Source organism: Lethenteron reissneri, chromosome 44, assembly GCF_015708825.2.
Source record: "Lethenteron reissneri isolate LAM-NWPU_2019-01 chromosome 44, ASM1570882v1, whole genome shotgun sequence".
Taxonomy (NCBI): domain Eukaryota; kingdom Metazoa; phylum Chordata; class Hyperoartia; order Petromyzontiformes; family Petromyzontidae; genus Lethenteron; species Lethenteron reissneri.
In genome coordinates this window covers 7,103,078-7,124,241 of record NC_083822.1, presented here as the reverse complement: position 1 = coordinate 7,124,241, position 21,164 = coordinate 7,103,078, and the positions used below count along the sequence as shown (strand labels likewise).

The window sequence follows — 21,164 nt, the reverse complement described above, 5'->3', positions numbered from 1 at the left end:
TGCAGACAAATTGTTATTTCATTTAGATTTCCAGTTCAAGCCACCTACCGAGAGCCATCATTGATCTAATCAGTACATAAGTACGGTGCACGCGAATTTCAAATCCCGGTTTTTTGGGGAGTGGGGTATTTGACTGTGCCCCATCATCACTCCAGAGTCGATACATCGAGTACCACCTTGCCCTGGGCACAGACTCGCCCTCGTCAAAAGAATGTGGAATTCCCACCATTCGCTCTGCAAACTGGAAAGAGATGTGCACAAATGCCTCCAGTGGTTCTTTAAGTAGGAAATCCCTTCGAGGTATTTTATTTGATCCTTCACTCAGAGCTCGGTGATGCTGGAAGTTCAATTGCATGCCCTGGGATCATTGCTGGACCATAATCACACAGCTGCTGATCAGAGGCCAAAATGCCTTTACTGGAAAGTGGCCAGCAGTCACGAGCACCAATGTTAACACGAAATAATCATTTTGTCATTCAGACTCTGCCTTCTCGACAGACCTGTTCTCCACCTGAAGACGGCTGCTTGCGTTGTGGCCGAAACGTCGTGAGAATTATTTTATTATGTTTTATTTTTATTATTTTATTATTTTCCTTCTACGTGACCAAGAAGATGAATCCCTGCAGTCACGGAAGCTTTAAATCGAAATCATTTTGTGTTATGTATTTGATAGATCCGCATGAAACTAGGCCCCAGAAGTAACAGATGATCCTTGTCGATACACATTGGGGAGTCCGTAAGCATTGCTGCCAGCGAGCCTGACCCTGCTGATGGGACACTCAATGTCGACACCGATCCAGAGTTTGCTTGCACTGAACCAATGCTGCTGAAATTGTGCAGCTGTCATAAAGGCCACGTGGCTGAATGAATCTCTAAAAATAAACATACTCCTTTTTTATTGAGAAGAACAGTTTAGTTTGTTTTTACCTCGTTAGAACTCATGAGAACAGGACAGAGTGTAATTTGCAAGAATAACCTGGGGCATCAGTCTGCCATGAGGGGACGATTATTCCTGCCGTGTGTGTAATTCCCAATTGAGTGATTTGCAGGCAATTATATCACATGGGCAACATGTATGCCCTTATGCCTCGCACACAACGTCCTACTCTCGCTAATTACGTCAGGAGATAGCTTACCGTCACCTGTCAGTGAAGCGGACTGCACGTCGTCATTACACCTGCAGCATTAACCAAGGCTGCCCCTTGACCTGAACCGTGGACCTCTGCAACAAGCGGCGATCGCGCCATCGCTGGGCCGCGTCACCGCCCACGGAGATGGGACGGGGGCGTCTACTCCGCGTATGTTGTTTTTGCACTAATGATAGCAGCACAGCTGATAAGAGCTAACACGTTCCTTCTTCAAACGAGCAAGACTACAGGAAGTGGGAGGCAAGAGATGAGAGAGAGAGTTCCTGTGGCTGCAGCAGCGAGCCTGCTAATAATAGCGCGGCACACACCAACCAAAACAGTTTCTCGTATCGAGCGGGCTTATAGGAACTGGGGGGAAGTGGGCAACGTTGAGCAGCGCGAGAAATGGAAGGGGAAGAGACCTCGTGACGTCCTGCGACACGACGGCTGAACGCACAGCGGCTTCGGTGGCAGAAAGCCGTGCCCTTGACATTGTCACATCGGCGGTGAGAAAACGAAGCCGCGTCGGCGTTCGTGGCAACGCGGATCGAGGCGGTGGCAATGAAGAAGCGACGCTGGTCACGTACCGTTGGCACAGATTTTGTGCGAAACGTAAAAAAAAATGCAGTTCAGTTACATATGTTAAAGCCACGTGCTCTGTGGGTGGAATGAACACCTCCTCTCTGGTCGAAGTAGCTAAAAACGGACGCCAAGGAAACGACTGCAGGCGAGAAATAGAGAGGTGGCCTGGACATGTATACGCAGTGTAGGTCTGTGCATGGGATGAAACCTCCTCTCTGACCTTGCCAGCAATAAACGATTGACGAGAAAGTATCTGGACGCCGGCGATAAGGAGAGAGAGAGAGAGAGCAATTGCAGTGAATGGCCCGGGTATCTCTGCAGTGTAGGGACGATGATGAAATGACATCTCTTCTCTCACCTTAGCAGCAATAAAACAGTGACAACGAAAGTGGCGAGATGTTAACTACTTCCCCTGGTACACGGGACGTTTGGGTAATTGATCCCAACCCCGACGCCTGTATATTTGTAGTCAACATGTTCTCCCCCGTGGTCAAGTGGATTTTTGCCCGGGTCCTCCGGTTTTTCCCTCCACATTCATGAACACGCGTTTAGAGTGTTGTAAATTGCCACGTGATAAGACACATCGTTGAGCTATCATTTGTGGCCATGTCGCTTCTGAAAAGGAGTAATACAGCTCAGTGGGCCTTACCTGGTAAACTAAAATAAATAAAAATATGTTTTAGTTTTTATAGGGTGACAGAGCAAGTCGTGTGAATGTTTTTGCATGCGCACACATCATTTGCATTCCAGTTTGATTTCGAATGAACCCATTTCTCGTGTGCGGCGTGACGATCACGAAAACTTTTCTGCGGGTTTGCACTTCGCCACCGGTCGCCCCCCCCTTCCCCCCCCCAAATCTCCCCTTCCTCCCCCACTGCTACGGTGGCTGACCTTTAATCCCCAGAGAGGTCATCGCCGTTCCTGTGCAATCATTGCAGCTGCTGCGATTGCCGGGTGGCTCGGCAAACAGGGGCGTGCGTTACGCAACCCTGCCGCTGGCTCGGTGCGCACCACGCCGCCACGAGCAGCCTCCCACCCCGCGCACGTGGAGCGAGTGGCGGAGATGCAAGATCGCTCACCGCGTCCCTCTTCCCAAGGTCCCGTAGCCTTGCCGAACTCAAGGGAACGTGTCGGGGACCTTGCCCGCCGTGCCGTTATTCAGTGGCATCAATTGCTGGCTTCTAACCACCCCCGCCCTCGTACCCCTCATCTCTACTGACAAGTGTCTGTAACCTCTGACGTTCAACAAACGTGTCCGTTCCGATCTGCTGTGCCTGCTATCGTGAAGTGCTCCCTGTCGCTGGCATCGGAATTCCCTCCCGTCATCTCTCTTCCAGAGTCCCTGCGACGCTGCTAGCTTCAAGAAATGGGAGCAGTGCATATGAGACTTTTTACTTTGAAACAACTTTTATAGCCGCCAGCAGCAACAGCACTGGAGGCGATTCCGATATGAAATACGCAGTCGCCAGCAAACAAATATTCGCTATAAATCCACGCGCTTTGGCGCTAAATGCACCGCGCACAACACTAAATAAAAGTCACGTGGTGGTGGTGGTGGTGGTCATCGCGCAAGCCACGATGACGAGCGAGCGTTTCAGAAGGTGAACACGAGGGTGCCGTCCACGCTGGTACAGAGGGCTTTTCCGGCTCACAGATGAACACCGCTGCCACCCGATGCCCCCGTGAATACGACGCTCGCAGGGCTGAGTGAGACGCGAGTTGAGGGTTACAGTGGCACTGGTGACCAGCCCTGCGGTACGAGACGGCGAAGGGCTATCTGGTTCAGCGATGAGGAGGAGATTCAAATCTGTGACAACTCTGTGACATCTCTGTGATCCATCTCTGTGACATCTCTGTGATCCATCTCTGTGACATCTCTGTGATCCATCTCTGTGACATCTCTGTGATCCATCTCTGTGACATCTCTGTGATCCATCTACGCATTTCACAAGTGACTTATCCCATATCTGCATTTCCCATAAATATGCTAAATTCCTCTTGATATGCAAACTCTTTTGTCAAGGCGCTCTTCCCCCTCCAACCCAGCTTAAATATACGATTCAAGCTTGGGGCGATTCATTCAGACGCTGTCTTCCCGACAGACCTGTTCTTCACCTGAAGACGGCTGCTTGCGTTGTGGCCGAAACGTCGTGAGAATTATTTAATTATGTAAATTGTATTATTTATTTATTTACCTTCTATTTGACCAATGTTAGGCATGTGGGAGGATTCCAAGGTACCTGGATAAATTCCCACACATATGGGGTGGGGGTATAACATTCATGCATATCTTGGCCATCTCGTAGCCCAAGCCAATGTCACCTGGCTGGTATTGCCGGTCAGTTGTCCCATCAGTGCATTAGCCAGGCTTAACCCTGTTTAGCCTCCTAGATCAGGGCGCATTATGCGACGATTCCGTCATCCGCCGGTGAGCATAAACTATCGTCGCCCAAACAGAACCTCGGAATTGCACAGCGTTCAGCGAAAAATAAAGCAACGCGGCTGGCTGTCAGGTGAGAAACATTCCTGGGTTGTTATAAATGTATCTTATTTTAACCCCTTTTTAAAGTATTTTTTAATTGAAAGGTGCGCGAGCTTGCGGAAGGAGAGACACAGCAACCTTGAACTGCCTCCCCCCTCCGGCTCCTCCGAGCCAGCACCCTGAGAGGGGAGCAACGAGTCCGATTCAAATGTTCGGTGATTGGGCCGATTTTATCGTGCTCGTGCTGAAAGTAAATAAACAGTGTGGCCATGGAGACTATCAGCAACATCTGGCGTCTCACCGCATTCCGCGCTGATCATCTCACACGCCTCCTTCCCATCAAAGAGGCTCGCGCGGCTGTCGGAGGTGGTGGAGGAGGCGTTGTTCCGACGGCCAGAGGGCCGCGGAAAAGCGCCCCGCCTCTGACAGCACTCACGCCGCCGCCGCTGCCGTAATAACGAGGGCGACGGACAGAACCGCAGGGGCAGTCGGGGATTTGAGAGATGAAAAAAGAGCGCGACTGCTGAAAACGTAAATAATTAAGTATTTTTCGTCAAATGTCTCGTGTCACTCGAAGCCCCCCAAAAAAAGTTTCCGTTGTCACGTGCTATTGCTTTCAAGTCCCGTAATCTGTTGGCTTTGACTCCAACCCCATCCAGCAATGAAACCAATTTGTTTCCAGCCTGCGCGGGGTAAAAAAAAAAGTGGCGGTCGGAAAAGGTTACACGAGAGGGGGATGATGAAGGTGGCTGGAGGCCGGGCCGCAAGCCCTGTAGGTGTCGTGGGGGTGCGGACACCCCTACGACATTTGTTTGAGCAGGCCAAGAGATTCCGCCCCCCCGCCAACATTTTGGACAAAGTTGGATCAGTACTGAGCGAGTCTCTAGTAGATTTAATGCCACTAAAGTGCATTAGAATTTCGAAGTAGGGTGGTTGGGGCTCCCTCCACAACTCCTACAGTGAGTAATTATTCTTTGATTCTTTCGGTAAAGTCACGTATAAAGAAAAAAATATAAATTAAATAATAGCATACGACGTTTCGATTGCAACACAAGCAATCATCATCATGTATAGTGAAAAAGCGACATAAAATCTAACCAGAAAAAATTATAGACAGACATAATTATAGACAGACATTATACCTGATGATGATTGCTTGTGTTGCAATCGAAACGTCGTATGCTATTATTTAATTTATTATTTTTTCTTTATACGTGACTTTACCGAAAGAACCAAAGAATAATTCCTGCAGTCACGAAAGCTCCAAAGTTAAGATTCCTACAGTGAGGCTGCACACTCTCAGATGTGGTGGCAGGGTAGGTTGGTTGGTATGTGATTGGCCCATAGCTTAAATGTCAACTATAAAAGTAGGAATGCAAGCAATACCGTAGTCAGTTTATCGTTTTCTCTTGCGCTGATGTGCGTTCTTTTTCATGCCAGACGGTATGTTTAAAGTGGATGTTTTTGTTATGCAACGTTAATAATTGATGTGTAACCATAGTTATGACGGCGATGGGGAGTGGTGGATGTTACTGCACTATGAACCGGTTAGCTGGGTTTGATTCCCAGCCACGGCTAACATCAGTGGCGAGTGACATCCGAAGCACCACTTGGATCTCCTCGTCATCACCGACTCGCACTGACCCACACGGTAAAGAATGGTCAAACAACCCCATGACTGAAATGGCATGGGAAGGCCTTCATCATGCAGGCGTTTGAATGTCCGACACTTGTTCTGCATGTGATCTCCTACAGGATCCCCCCCCCCCATACCTAATACACACGATGTAACCGATATTGGACAAATATGTCAACATTGGAGGACCTTCCTCGAAAAGAAGTAGGATTGAACAATGTCTGCAAGTTTTTTTTTTTATCAAAGTTACGTTAGTAATTTAATGGCAGGATAGTGCAAACAACTTTTGAGGTTTGGAACACGAATGTAGCAGGAACGCATTTTAAATGTAATCAATAAGAGGAGGTTGTAATGGGTGGGAAACGTGGGCAGGGTGGATGAGGAGGAGGAGGAGGATAGGGTAAGCAACTTGGAGGTTAGGATTAGGAGGAGGGGTTGTGATGGGTGGGACACGTGGGCAGGGTGGAGGAAGGAGAGGTTACCGAGATCGGGAATTTGAGTGGCGTCCAGCGCTCGGCGATCAAGGAGATGAGCTGAAGGTGAGTCGCCCTTCAATGTGTCTCTTGACTCTTCAACAGCAACGGGATCTGGCAGAAGGAAGGGAGTGGTCGTGAGATTTTGGTGACAACAGCAACGGTTGCGATGAGCTCTTGACCTTAACACTGACATGCACACACCACCCTCTCTATTATTAGCATGAGGTTGAGCATTCGCTATCTCAAAATCTGTGCCTATCGTCGCCATCTGACAGTCGTTATTTATTTATTTACGTAACAAACAAAACAAACAAAAATGTCCCGTGCGCTGGAATCATTCTTCCTCGAGTCCGCACTGCGTGCCCGCACCGATTTCATTCCTTAGGGGGGTGGGGTTCAGGTTCATCTCGCGCCGCACAGGAAGCGTGGCCACTGCACGGAGGCTCTCCGGCGGGCAAATCGAGGTTTCCAGGTCCCCGAAGGAAGAAAAAAAAACCCTAAAAAAATCCCAACCGTGCCACGCACTTGTCGCGAGGTGCCCAGTGGCAAGCGGCCAGCGACCGCGCGCCTCCAGTGTGGGCCGCGCGTGCCGAGTGGTTCGCGGCAGGCGCGCGCTGATGATCCCCGGTCGCCGTGGGCTCGCTCAGTCGGCGTGCATTGCGTCTAGGCATGTGTTCCTCTTAGCCCACCGCTACATGAGGGCTGAACGATTAATCTATTTCGAATCGAAATCTCAATTTGAAACAACGCGATTAGCAAATCGCAAATGCTGCGATTTATTGCGATTTGAAAAGTCATGTTAAGTTATTTTTGGAATGTTTTATTATTTTATTATTTTAACTTGATTTAACGTAACAATTGTTCTATGTTTGTTTGTTCTATCGAAATTAAATATATTTTAAATTATAATCCTTGTATTAGAATATCTAAAGCAGTTCATATTTTGATGGAATAATGTGGTAATGCTCAATCACGTGTTTTAAATCTATTACACAGACAATATTGAACTGAAGCTTGACTTCAAATTTTGCAAATCAATTCGCAATCGCAATCTGTCAGAAAAAAAATCGCTATTAGACATTTTCCCAAAATCGTTCAGTCCTACCGCTAATCCTCCACCTATGCGGGCGATCGATGACTCGCGGCTACGTCACTCGCCCCCCTCCACCCCCTCCACCCCCTCGCCCCCCTCCACCCCCTCCACCCCCCACCCCCTCGCCCCCCTCCACCCCCTCCACCCCCCACCCCCTCGCCCCCCTCCACCCTCCCGCAGCGTCTGGAAGATGCCCGCGCGCGACGTTAACACTGCGCGAGACAACCCAGGGCGCAGCCCCGCAATGTCTCAATCACGTCACTGCTGGTGGATGCCCACTCAGCACTCCCACCCCTACCGCCCCCCCCCCCCCCCAATAAGTGCAGATCTGGAGAGACAACCTCTCTCGATTACATTCATCCCATGAAATCGCTGCTCACCCCGAGCTCTAAGTGCTCTGATACGTGCATTGCCTTTGTCCTGTTTCTCTGACACTGGTAGTGAGACACGACCATTAAGAAGGCTGTCTTTGGTGTAGGACAATCAGTTTCAAAGACAATGCTTGCATATGATCAGAGTGTGTTTGCATGTCCACCACAAGTACGTGTGGTTACTGCAGTCTTGATGACTTGCAAAAAGGCATCGATTTAGTGGTTGAACATCTGAACACCTCCTGTTCTATCGCCAGACAGGGTAAAAACTATTCTTATGCATCCAATTTACTAGACAGCCGTGCAAAGACGCTTCGCATTTCATCGTCGTTCTCCAGACTGAACAGAGATTCTGATTCTGAATTACACGTTGGTCTTCCACGCCGGCCAGACGTCTCAGTAGTACACACACACTTTACACCCCCCCCAACCCAACCCAACCACACACACTTCACACCCCCAACCCAACCACACACACACTTCACGCGCCGGGAGTTCGAATCAAACCCCCCACCCCCTTCTCTCTCTGCCTGGCGAGCCCAGTGCGCTCGCCCCGTTCGCATCCGCCACTGTTTGTTCATACGCACAACGGAGGCTGTAATCCGACACGACCCCCCCCCCATCGGCTGCTGGCTTGACGGCCGCAAGGCCCTGCGCCCAGGTGAGTCACAACGCGAGCAGGGGAACGTCGAACAGCAATTGTTGTTGTTCAACCACGTCATTATTTAGTTGTTTATCCCAAAGCCTTGATTCAATTTGCGTTGCAATGCACTTTCCACGCCGCGACCCGCTAGCCCCCCCCTGCCCCCGTCCCCATTGAGCCTGGGCTCTGTGGGGGGCGACATCAGCCTCTGTGATGTCGCCACCACCTGGTTCCAATTCCGCTCCTAGTCTAAGGACGGATTCCCAGGATCGAGCTGACCCGAACGGTTCACCGTCCTGAACTAGCGGGATCAGCCCGTCGTTTCCACGGCGGCCTTACCTGACCTGTCACCAAACGGCAACAGAACTCAGGCTTGAGCCCAATTTCCTTTTTGTATATATAAAGACAAATATCAACCCATTTAGTCTTGCCAGACTGTCGGGGTAGGTGCTGAGAGCGAGCAGCAACGGAATGGCACGCAAACGCGTGGGTGGCCAGCAACGCCCGAACGCCTTTGTCTCCCTAGTGGCGATGTTCACGCACCGCACCTGACACTCATTTGAGGCCGAGTTGATCTACGAGAGGCTCAGGGCCAATTCAGATAATCGTCATTGATGTTGAACATGAGCCGGAATCGAACTCGGGTCACTCGGTTCGTAGCATCGTTTGTTTTTAAGCAGTTGCTGAGCACAGACCCAAATGCCCCACAAAGCCAAGCAGCTCGCAACAAACAGCACAATGCGGAACTAGACGATGCAGGGAGGGGATTGCAAAGTGTCGCAGTGCGGGGGAAGAAGCATACCCCGAGCAGTGTGGTGAACCGCCTTGTGGTGCGTGAGTAGGCGAGTTAATAAGTGACTTAATGGGTGAGTGTGTGAGTGAGTGGGTGTATTGTGGGGAGTGGTGGTGTAGCGGTTAGCGCTACGCTGCGCTACAAGCCCAGCGACCCGAGATCGATTCCAGGTCACGGCCAACACCAGTGACGATTATCTGAACCTGTCTCTGGGCCTCCCTAGGTCGACTCAGCCTCAATAAGTACGTGGTGTGATGCGTAAACATCGCCACTGGGAAGACAAATGCAGCCGGGCGTGGTGCTGGCCATCCACTCCCTCCCGTGGCCGTGCCGGCCTTTAAAGATGCTCGCTAACAACACTTACCCCAAAGAGATGTCAAGGCTATACGGATGATTTTTGTCTTTGCATTGTGTTAACCTGAGGTGCGCAGTGGTTGAACACTGCGTGAGATGGGAAGAGACACAGACAGCCCGGTGGAACCAGGCTCCTCAACACGGCAGGAGGAATGGACGAGTGATGTTCACAGGACCAGTAAGGCAGTGGCACAGCAGCAACAGAAGAGTTACGAAGAGGTGAGTTGCCCCGCCGGTGAGCGAGTGAATGGAGTGAATCGGCGAGTGCTCGATCATCGTTGGGGCGTCTCCCCCTGCAAAGCGCGATTCAGATTTTTCTTTTGGTTGTCAATTCAACTTGGCCGTGAAATGTGGCCTACAGCAATCGCATGTTCCAGGCTGATCTCATCGCCAAGGCCGAGGCTGAATCATCTACACGAGGTGGACAGGATCGCACATCACCCAACGAGGCACTATCAGAACTGCTGTGACGATGATAACGTGTAACGTGACGCTATATTTAACCTCGAACATTTAGTTGTGTCAGTCATACAGATCTTGATATTTGTCTAGCTGCTGGCGCTCAGTGTACACTCGCAGAAGTGTAGATACTGTTTCAAGACCCTTCAAGTGAAAAGTAGCGTGTACTGGTGGTGCAGTGGTTAGAGCACTGCGGTATGAACCCATCCACCTGAGTTCGATTCCCAGCAATGGCACTCATCAGGTGGCAGACGTTATACGAGCATAATTAACCTCTACTGGGCACCTACCCTGCCCACACTTCACCAGCCCGCATTGACCAGCGTGGTGAAGTATGGTCCAAACAACTTCCATGAACCACAGCACAACTTGGATGGAAGGGGGAGGCCTTAATCCAGCAGTGGATTAAAAAAGGTGTAAGAATTATTATTTTTCATAACGTCAAAGGTGTTTCAGATTCGCAGAGAGTCACGAGAAACCTCACTCGCAAAACAACGTGCAACTTGCCAGCCCCGCCGCAATGCGTGCACACGTGCAAATCGTACCGCGATTCCACGCACAGACATAATCATGATCAGAGGATCAAACCGTGAAAAGAAGTCATGGCAGGAGAGGCAGAATAACTCGTGTAACATGACTTCACCTTTACTGTGGATTATCAGCAAGGCAGCCCCCCCCCCAACCCTTCCACCTGCCACAACCACCATCACAGCCATATCCAATGGTATTTTGCAAAACCTGACATCACTACCACACAGAATGGAGATGTTAACGTCGCTGCACTATCAGTGCGCCGACCTACGTGCGCATTGTGCCTTTTCCCCCTCCTTTGTCTGAATGGGGTGTTGTTTTCTTTCTCTCTCTCTCTCTATCTGTAACCTTTCCCGGGCTGCGGGTTCCACAGCTGCCTAGATCCCCAATCATCAAAATGCATGCGCGCATCAGGTCCATCGCCACTCGACCGCGGCGTTGGACTCAGACCGGGCACGTGCAGAGTCTTGCGCCTCCGCTGCCGCATGCTGCTCTTTAAGGACTGCATCGCGGCTCTTGAAATATTGAGAGGGTGTTTTTTTCCCATCTGAATTCGAAACAAATGGCTCTTCTTGTTATGTTGGTTTCCGACCCCTGACCATGGGAGTCCAGTTTACCATGGAAGTCCACTTTACTAACATTTAGAGTAAACAGCATGCACAATGGTGCTCTGCTCGCAACCAACAGGAAGGTCGGACTCATGTCGCCCATAATGCATTGCACGCATGTAGGGGTTGCCACCTTTTCCACTGCAAACAAAACCCGGACATATTTCTCAGTCAGCCCGAGGCCGATTATCAAAACTGCGCAGTTATACTGCAATAAAGCTCATCACACTCTCACCAGATCTCAGTATGAAACAGATCTTGTGACCTACACAGTACTAGCCGTCGTCGCTAAACCATCAGTGGAGAAATGTCTAATTGTGACAGCTCTAGGTGTCACAGGCAAGCTGGGAGGCAGCAGTCAGACAATGAGCCAGTACTAGCAACAATTGTCCAAGTTCTGCAGTCCCGCTATATAATGTTGTTTGAACCTACTTGGATTACTGTCGTGAGAGTTGCCGTGACCCCTCATTTACAAAACGGACGGACAAGACACAGACGGCACAATCCATTTGTTGGACAGCGTCAAAGCTCAGCACGTATTTACCGCAGCTAATATTAGCAGAGAGGGCATCTAAACATCTTGCAACGTACGCGGTATTTTGTTGTTGTTGTTTCAGGGTGGACTTTGCTGTGATGCAACATTGATCAGCTCGGGCGACCGAGTCACGTGTGGGATTTCTCTGGGTTCCCCAGTTTCCTCCTTTGTGCGATGCGATGCAAACTTACGTTATGCGGAAAAGAAAAAAAAAGGAATTTGGCCAAACATCCTGAACGAGGCTGTCAATGAATGAGTCCGAAGACCCGCTGAGACTTTCCCGGGTAAATAAGTAATTAAATGCCGATAGAACACGATGGTGTTACACAAAAAAAAAAACTTTCGAGGTTGGGAAACAACTAAAACGCAGACAATGTCAAGAAAACTAGCTCTTACAAAAAAAATAAACATGTAATTCGGGTTGTTGTTGAGCCATAATTCCATGCATTATTTTTTGGTAATCGTGATAATTAAAGGTCATGACGGGTTCAGCTCAATCTGTCGCAGGGTTCTCGTCTCCCACTTACGACCCTCATCAGCGGTGACAATTCCACATTCCTATGGCCAGGACGATGATCTGAGCAAGTCATGCCTCAAGTAATGTTTACCTGTGAGCACTGCTGCCCACACTTACACATACAAGCATGCACATTTTGAAACCACCTGACACACCAAAGGTTGCCACCTCTAACCTGCAACAAACCGGGATAGGTAATGAAAAAAGATCATCTCTCACAAGACGATGTATCGTCTTGAGTGGTGTATTATTGGTTGTTGCACTACTGACGATCCTGAGAAAACCAGGACAGGTGGCAGCCACACGTGCCACTGATGTTATGAATTGCAAACTATCGACTCCAGATAGCTGGGCCAGTAACACAGTGCCAACCACACATACAAACACACCCAGACGTCCGCACACACAGTTCTCTGCGTGAGCAGACACAAGTGGATACCATTTCGGCTACTGGGCAAATCAGACACAGAGAGCGAAAGGTTTTGGCTGAAACGGTCGAGCAAAAAAAAATATCAGCTCCCGTTACATCCCAAGTGCTCCTGACGTGCACTCGGGGGCCGCCAGCAAATGCACAACAGCAGAAGTAGCAGAGAGAAGCAACTGGAGAGAGTGAGAGAGAGAGAGAGCGGGGGAGGCCGATTACAGCTGGAAAAATCGTCTGCCATGGCTTTAGAGGAAACTGTCAGCTGCTTCCTTGAAAAGTAGCAGCTCAAAGTATGCGGTAGCGAAAATGTGAAGATTAAAAAAATAATATGTAAACGGACGTTTGAAACGCGTGCAATGTCTTACGATATGTTGGCCTAAATTCCTCAGTTGGTCTGCGTCTCTCAATAAAATAGACATCGCTTGAAATAAAAACACACCACCACCACCACATGTACCGAAATGGATTTGTAGAAGAAACGTAATCTGTTTAGGAAATGTAGACACGTTCCCGTATGCCAAGTGCAATAACGTCACCAGTAAAGAGCACGTGCCCCGAATTGTCACTCCCTCCAGCACCACGACGATGGGCACGCTGCTGCCGTAGTGATCGAGCGGCGAGAATGCTCTGACTGACGCCTCGCAAGAGACGTTTAACGCGTAGGCTTTCGCGACCAATATCATCCATAATATAGGTTATTTTTGCACCATTGGAACCTCATTTGCCAGCAAAAATATGATAATTGTTTTTTTACCCATTCTATCTGGCAACAAAACTGACACCTTTTTACAAGGAGTCATGTTTGCATAGACTACAATACCTGCAGTCATAATTACAAACAAAAAACACAACTCTGATAATGTGCAGCTGTCCTTGAAGTTGATTGGTCCACACCCGAGACAGCTTTCCTTAGAGCCTAGTCTCATCTGGAGTCATCTGGTCCAACCCATGTGAGACTAGGCTCTAAGGAAAGCTGTCTCGGGTGTGGACCAATCAACTTCAAGGACAGTGCACATTATTAGAGTTGTGTTTTTTGATTGCATTATGACTGCAGGTATTGTAGTCTATGCAAACATGACTCCTTGTAAAAAGGTGTCAGTTTTGTTGCCAGATAGAAGGTTAAAAAAAACTATTATCAGGTTATTTTTGGTTTGTTTTGGGTTAGATCGTGTGAATATATAAATATGTCGTTAAAACCTGCTACTACCGACACAGCCAACTAGTAAGGGTTGTCACGTAAACAGAACGTGGCCAATTCGTCACTAGTACAGCACACCGGTTGTGTGTTGGAGAGCCAAGCCACAACATTTACAATCTGAGTACGACGCTTTGCCAGTAATTACAACTAGCTTCATCAGGCGACAGCCAGATGTGTGGAAAAGTCCACCTGTGTCGTTCCTTACTAGTTGGCTGTGTCGGGTGGTGTCGAGGTTTAACGACACATTTATATATTTACGCGATCTAACCCAAAAAAACAACCTCTATTATGAGACGACGTTGAAAGATTATTAAACTGCCCTCCCACCCCACCCACACACACACACTGCGTGCGTGGTGGGCTAAATTGTGGGTAACTTCCACCTCTTCCAAGACACTTGGCCAGTTTTGGAAGAGATGGTCAAAGTCGCCTCTTAGAGAGAGAAAGAGAGTCTCGGCAGATCTCGCAGCGCCTTCACGTGCTTTTTTGTGTTTTACCGTCTTGCAACGATCGTCATCAACACCAAACACTGCGCGCACAGATCACCTCAATCACTCCTCTGACCATACCCATTCATTTCCACGGGGCAATTCCCACCCCGACCCCCACCCTCCCCCCAATGTCAAATGGGTCGCTGCCAACGATGATTAGCAGACAGGACGCGCTGGGGCGGCTGTTGTGACGGTGAAATCATTAACACCGACTTCGCAACACTTAAATTTCGATTTAAAGCTTTCGTGACTGCAGGGATTCATCTTCTTGGTTCTTTTGGTAAAGTCACGTAGAAGGGAAATAATAAAATAATAAAATAAAACATTAAATACAATTCTCACGACGTTTCGGGCCACAACGCAAGCAGCCGTCCTCGGGTGAAGAACAGGTCTGTCGGAAAGACAATGTCTGTTCTTCACCTGAGGTCGGCTGCCTGCGGCCACAACGCAAGCAGCCGTCCTCAGGTGAAGAACAGGTCTGTCGGAAAGACAACGTCTGTTCTTCACCTGAGGACGGCTGCTTGCGTTGTGGCCGAAACGTCGTGAGAATTGTATTTAATTATGTTTTATTTTTATTATTTTATTATTTCCCTTCTACGTGACTTTGCCGAAAGAACCAAGAAGATCGCAAACACTTGTTCCATTTGCCGATCGCCGTGTCGAAGACCCCCCCCCCGCCACCCCTCGATGGCGACCGAACCCCGCCCGGTCCGGCGCACGAGGGCCACCTGGCCTGGCGAACAAGCGCCCACGGTGACTTCAACCGCCACTTTGTGGTGAAGTGCGGTCTGTTGATGTTGTTTGTTTGTTGTTGTTTTGCTCGCCCGGCTCCGAAGCAGTGATCACTAAGTCACAAAGTAACTCCCCCCCCCACCACCCTCCCCAATACCCTCCCACATTGCACTCTCCACGCAAACCCATCAGTCACACGGCTTTCATCTAATCAGCCGCATTGGTTCAACGCAAGCAACATGATGGGCCGGTTTCAAAATGCAGTGTCTCATCAGCAGGGCTAGGCGTGCTTGAACCGATGCTCGTGAACTGCCGCATGTTTGTTGGCAAAGACCAGTTTTTTTCTTCACGCTGAATTTACCCGGTGCGGCACAGTTGATTGTTCTGTGCTTAATGTAAGTCAGCATCTCATATTTTAGTCACAGTCTAAGACTCTAGTCGACAGCAACCTCTATTTTCATTTAATGAGAATAATAATAAGATGTTTTGATGCCAGAAAAAAGGGGAAACCCCTATTATTATAATTTAGTAATGGCAAAGGAAGTATCATGATGTAGAGAATAAACAATTCTGATACAAAATAAAATCATTATGATTTGGGAGTTATTTTTATGAAGCGCTCTCCTGCATGTCGGAAGCATTTCAGGTGGCTTTGAATCTCACATCTCGTCTCAGCGCGTTGCCAAGGGGCACCCCAGGGGGCATCTACCCCTGTGCAGCACAACGCGACTCAGACACTGGCCTGCCTAACCGAGCCATCTCTGCCAGTTGCAAGCAACGGCGACTGCTGCTGATGTTGATGCTGCTGCGTGCAATCCAAAATGAGTAATTGGGGCTATGGGATTCATTCATTCCACCAGTATCGTTGACGAAAGCAATCCATACACAGAGAGTCGGCTAACACAACAGTCAGCACCTTCACTGGTTGATGACGTTCTTCCAAAAATTGCTAAATTTGAGAGAGAGACAAAACACAGACACGGGGACACACAAAGACCCAACGCCTCTGTGTCTATGTTTTGCGTCTCTTTCTGTGTGTCTCTGTGTTGTCTCTCTATGCTTGTGTGTCTGTCTGTGTGTCCCCGTGTCTGTGTTTTGTCTCTCTCTCAAATTGAGCAATCTTTGGACGAACGTAATCAACCAGGTAAGGTGCTGACCACGAGGGAAGAGTGGCCCTCGCCACTCGCTGTGTTTTATTTTTTTTATTTTGTGACGCACCTTTGGGTGCTTAGCAATGCCAATGTGTTATCCATTTTATTACTTAAGTCGCGACTCTACATTCAACTTTGTGCTTTAATGAGTCTGGGCAGGCAGGAGACAGGCAGGCGGGCGAGCCGTTGATTGGTGGGCGATGTTGCGTGGGCTGCAGATCGAGACACTTGTCCCGGTCGCCACGGTCAGCCGTGCTCGCAACTACACGGCAGTCAACCCCCCATAGCTCTCGACCCATTATCAGCGCCCTGCCATGTCACAGACCAATTCAGACCTCATTGATCACCACGTGCCCCTTATACATCTCAACGTTCATCCTACAAAGTCCCATCGCAAGGGAGAAACGCAAAAGCAATAGACATTTTTAATACATTAGATTTTTCTGTACAAGAATATGGGAAAACCGTATGGGTTGGCAGGTATCCAGAGGACCGAATATCATTTAAATATATTTTTGGCGGGCAACCACACATTCGTTGAAAACTTGACTTTGATCGTATGTATGTGGATTTCTTTAGCACCATACGTTGCCAATCGCGCTCATCGGAGCTTGCGGGGCAAGGACAGCCAACTAAACGCACAGCGCAGGGCTGCGTTTATCGCAGCCTTAGTTACAACCTGCCCGTGTCGGTCCGTCAGAGTCTGACCCCCCGGGTTTGACCCCGAACAGACCGCGAATTCGCCTCCGTGTTCCGTGTGGCAGGGACTGACTTGGTCACCGTTGTTGCTTGAGCGACGCTGACTGAGACGGTACATTCCGTTGTTGGCTGTGGAATGGGGTGGCATCCCTCGTGCATTTGCTGTCTGCTCAATGCCGTGTGACAGACACGTGAAATTAGAAGCGGAGTGTTGTTTGTCAGGTCAAAAATATCACCCTCTAGTCGCCAATTATTGCAGCTAAGATGCTTGCGGTGAGGGATAAACATCGTTTGCATTTCGCGAGGTCAAAGACAGCTCACAACAGCTGTGCCTCTACATACGAGTGTATGTATGTATAACTTCTTTCGCACAGCACGTAGCCAACCGTGCTGGTTTTGAGCGGCTGACTGACGTAAAATTTAATTATGTTCTAGTAGGACCAGCCTCTATGCCTTTAACGTGTATTTTAAATGAGTTTTGTATCTATATATTATTTAATAACAGCGGGGACCTGTTTGGAGTACGTCCTACTTTCCGGAGCATCTTTATCTTGTGGAGAATAGATAATTACTTGTATAATTCGGGAAGCCATCGACCGCGTTATTATATATGTATATTTTACATATCTGAAGCGAAATATTTCCCCATATAGTCTTGAACAGACTGTTTCGTCAAGTGCTTTTAGCGAGCACCTATGAAGGCTGTCACGGCACACGAGGGAGTGGGTGGCCAGCACGACGCCCGGCCGCCTTTGTCTCGGCAGTGCTGATGATGTTTTACACACCGCACACCGGGTGCTCAATTTGAAGGATGAGTCGACCTAGGAGAGGTCCAGGACTGGTTCAAATAATCGTACGCACACACTACGTACACACTACGCGCACTCGTACGCGCACACGTACGCACACACGTACGCGCACACGTACGCACACACGTACGCGCACTCGTACGCACACACGTACGCACACACGTACGCGCACTCGTACGCGCACACGTACGCACACACGTACGCGCACTCGTACGCACACACGTACGCACACACGTACGCGCACACGTACACACTACGCACACACGTACGCGCACACGTACGCACACACGTATGCGCACACGTACGCACACACGTACGCACACACGTACGCGCAGACGTACGCGCACGCGCGCGAGAAATCAGTCATCCCACCGTCAAATAATTACTCGCGCAAGAAAGTGAGAAGACGAATAAAAAAAAGCAGGACACATTTCATTCGTAATTAAATGTACAAAGCAATCACGTGAGTGCGCTTATTATTATTATTATTCGGAAAAACGTGTTTGTTTGTTTATTGCTTTTTTTACACCTTTTGGAAAAGGTGCTGCCAACTTTGCGTGAGGTGGCAGCAACAAAAAAGGTGCCAATCCTGTTGACGCTGTCGGTGACAATTTACACATTCACACCTGTCGAGCAATTTTCGGTCAAACTGTTTTTTTTAAATAATAATACAAAAAATGTAAAAAACAATTGGGCGCACGGAAACGAAAAAAAATAATAATTGCCCCCCCACCCACCCACCCCCGCTTAGCAATGTTTTGTCATAACGAAGCCTCTAGTTTTATTTTGAATAACGTCGCAACGTTCGCTTCGGTGATGGTTATTTGGCGCCGTTTTTGAAAAGTAACCATCAAGTAGTGTGGTTTCATTTTTTTTTTATTGCTAAATGTAAAAATAAAACTCTGCAAGTCAACTCAATTGCGTCCTTTTTCTTCTACTGTGATTTGTTTTATGTTGTGGCGTTGTATTTCTACTTTCATTTGTTTTTGCCTCTTGGTTGTTCACAGTTTTTCTTAAACGTTATCCATGCTCTGTGTGTGTGCGCGTCGCTACTCAGTAGCGTTGCTTCAATTGACTCCGCACCGCAACCCCGGCGATTCGTTGATCTGAACCCAATTATGGGTCACGATTTGATTCAAGACAACATTCTCTTCTTCAAAGCATTGTGGTCAATGCAGCGGCCACTAGCGGCTGCATGTAAACCCACCGTGTGTGACATATACGTAACGTGCTTGTCTCCTGAACGTATACGCTTGCCATGGTCGAATTATGAGCGCAATGCAATCCAGATGTTCCCGGTTCTATCTCCTGGCGCGGCAGTTTAAGCAATGCATTCGTTTTTTTTTCAATCCCTCCCAGTCATCTGTACATGTGTGCGGCTGCGGGTAAAGTACTCTTCCCGATACGTTCTACGTAGCACTTCGTGCATCTTGAATCCTTGCCTCACTTGATGCAGCAAATCTGGCTGTGACGGTCCCACCTGATGACGGAGACTTGTGTTGCCTCCGAAACGTCGTGATTTTTATTATTTTATTTTTATTAATTTAAATTTCATTTTTTTTACCTACGTGACTTTACCGAAAGAACTACGAGTATGAATCCTTGCAGTCACGAAAGCTTCAAATCTAGATTTAAAGCGTATAACAGTAGGCCAAACACACCCTCCAAACCCAGGGGCTCTCTAGCAGAGGCTCGTCTATCAGCAGTGCAGTGAGCAAGGCAATGCAGGGCTGCTCTCTCACTCTCTCCGTGAGCCCACGTCCTTTCTCAAAGACGTCGGCCGAGCGGGAGCTTCCTTCCATTCAGCTCCGTCCGTGATGTTCCTCTAAGTTGCATCCAATTATTCAAATTGCTCACCCAACCGCATTCGCTGTCTTCCCCCGACTTCTATTGCCTCGTATTTTTCCCGGTCAAAACACTCATATTGAGTCTCTTGTTTTCTCTTTGCACGTACAAGACAAATCTAACTGTGGCTTTCTCAAAATGTGTTCATTAACATCCTTGCTGTGTACACTGCTGCAATCTGCCATAAATCTATGCTGCTCGTCTTGTTTCTACATTACGTTTATGACATCCTTCTTAAGAAACAAAAACATCCGTTGCTTCGAGTTTGCTTCGTAGGGTATTTGCAATTGCCCCAGCTTTCACAAGAAGAACGGACCAGACGTAACACTGCGCGATTCCAATTCTCGTTGTCATAAACCTTGTCCTGTGTTTCAGTGCGGTTGCATGGCTGCACCTGCACCGCTTACCCATCGCGATCTTAATAATCGATATCAACCAATGGATATCGATGCGTCGGCAACACCTCCACTCCCCCAGAGGAAGCTCCACGCACACTCCATCACGTCCCCCCCCCCACACCCCCACACCCCCGCATCGCGCGGAGAAAGAGCAAGCCAGAGTTAAATCCCCGTTGCGGCTGTTCAAATCAAAACCACTGGCATCGATGAATAAATAAACATTTGGCTGACACATCAATGACCCACCATTGTGAAATAACTCCAAAATAACACTGATTAATAATAATCAGAAGAGTCGTGGCGTTATTGCTGATTGATGCAAATGTTCAATTTATTGGGCTCCCTCTCCGATTGCAACCCCCTCATAACCAAACGTCGGCAAAATTCGACCCACGTGGCAGCTCTGTGCTAAAGCCACTTTTCCGTCCGTTCTTTCCCCCCCCCCTTCTTCTTATACACGTATTCTTAGTATGCGAACGTGCCAGCTGAGCGCACGGTGGAACACACGGTCTCCCCAGTTACGTACCCCCTCCTCTCCCCCGCCCCCCTCTGCACCATGTAACCTTAACAGACTGGCAAGTGCCATTAGCGAACACTTATGAAGACCGGGCACGGCATAACGAGGCTATGGGTGGCTAGCAAGCACGCTCAGCCGACCGTAAAAGCGTTGTCCCCACCAAGCGCTCATGTCCACACACCTCACCAACTACGGGGTTAAGGCTGAGTCGACATAGACGAGGTGGAGGTTGGGGCGGGGGGGGGGGGGGAGTTGACATGACCATTTCAATGAAGCTGCCAATAATCCTGACTCCAGATGTCCCCAGTACGCAGACACGCGCGTCACTCACGCTGCACATGTGGCAGCAAGGCTGCGTTCGTTGGCACTGAAAGGCAACCCAGGGATGTATCTCTCCGCTGCAAGCCCTTCAAAGTGTTCTCGAGGTGGTTGCCGCCTGTTGGCTGGCATTGGTGTCCGACGCTTAACTCCACGTGCCGGGAGCTTCTCCAGGAACTGCACCTCGAATTTGAAGAAGAAGAAGAAGAAGGAGCTGCCAGCACGTGGAGTGAAACGTCTCGGCCATTATGCGCAACAGCACGCGGAACACGACCCCTTACCCCGCACCCCCGATTAGCTCGGTTGAGTACGTACGGTGCGAGAGAAGTTCAACGCACATACGGAAATCACATTCGGAGTGCGCTAATGCAGTCT

General features: G+C 49.0%; 1 long non-coding RNA gene across 3 annotated transcripts in view; it reads right to left on the bottom strand.

Annotated features, from left to right (window-relative positions):
- Window positions 1-6,316: 6,316 nt before the first annotated feature.
- Window positions 6,317-21,164, bottom strand: part of LOC133353556 (uncharacterized) — a 133,001-nt gene continuing 118,153 nt past the window's right edge. For all 3 annotated transcript variants that reach the window (XR_009756402.1, XR_009756403.1, XR_009756404.1), the window contains one exon: window positions 6,317-6,414. This is a non-coding gene — a long non-coding RNA (uncharacterized LOC133353556). The remainder of the gene's footprint in view (window positions 6,415-21,164) is intronic.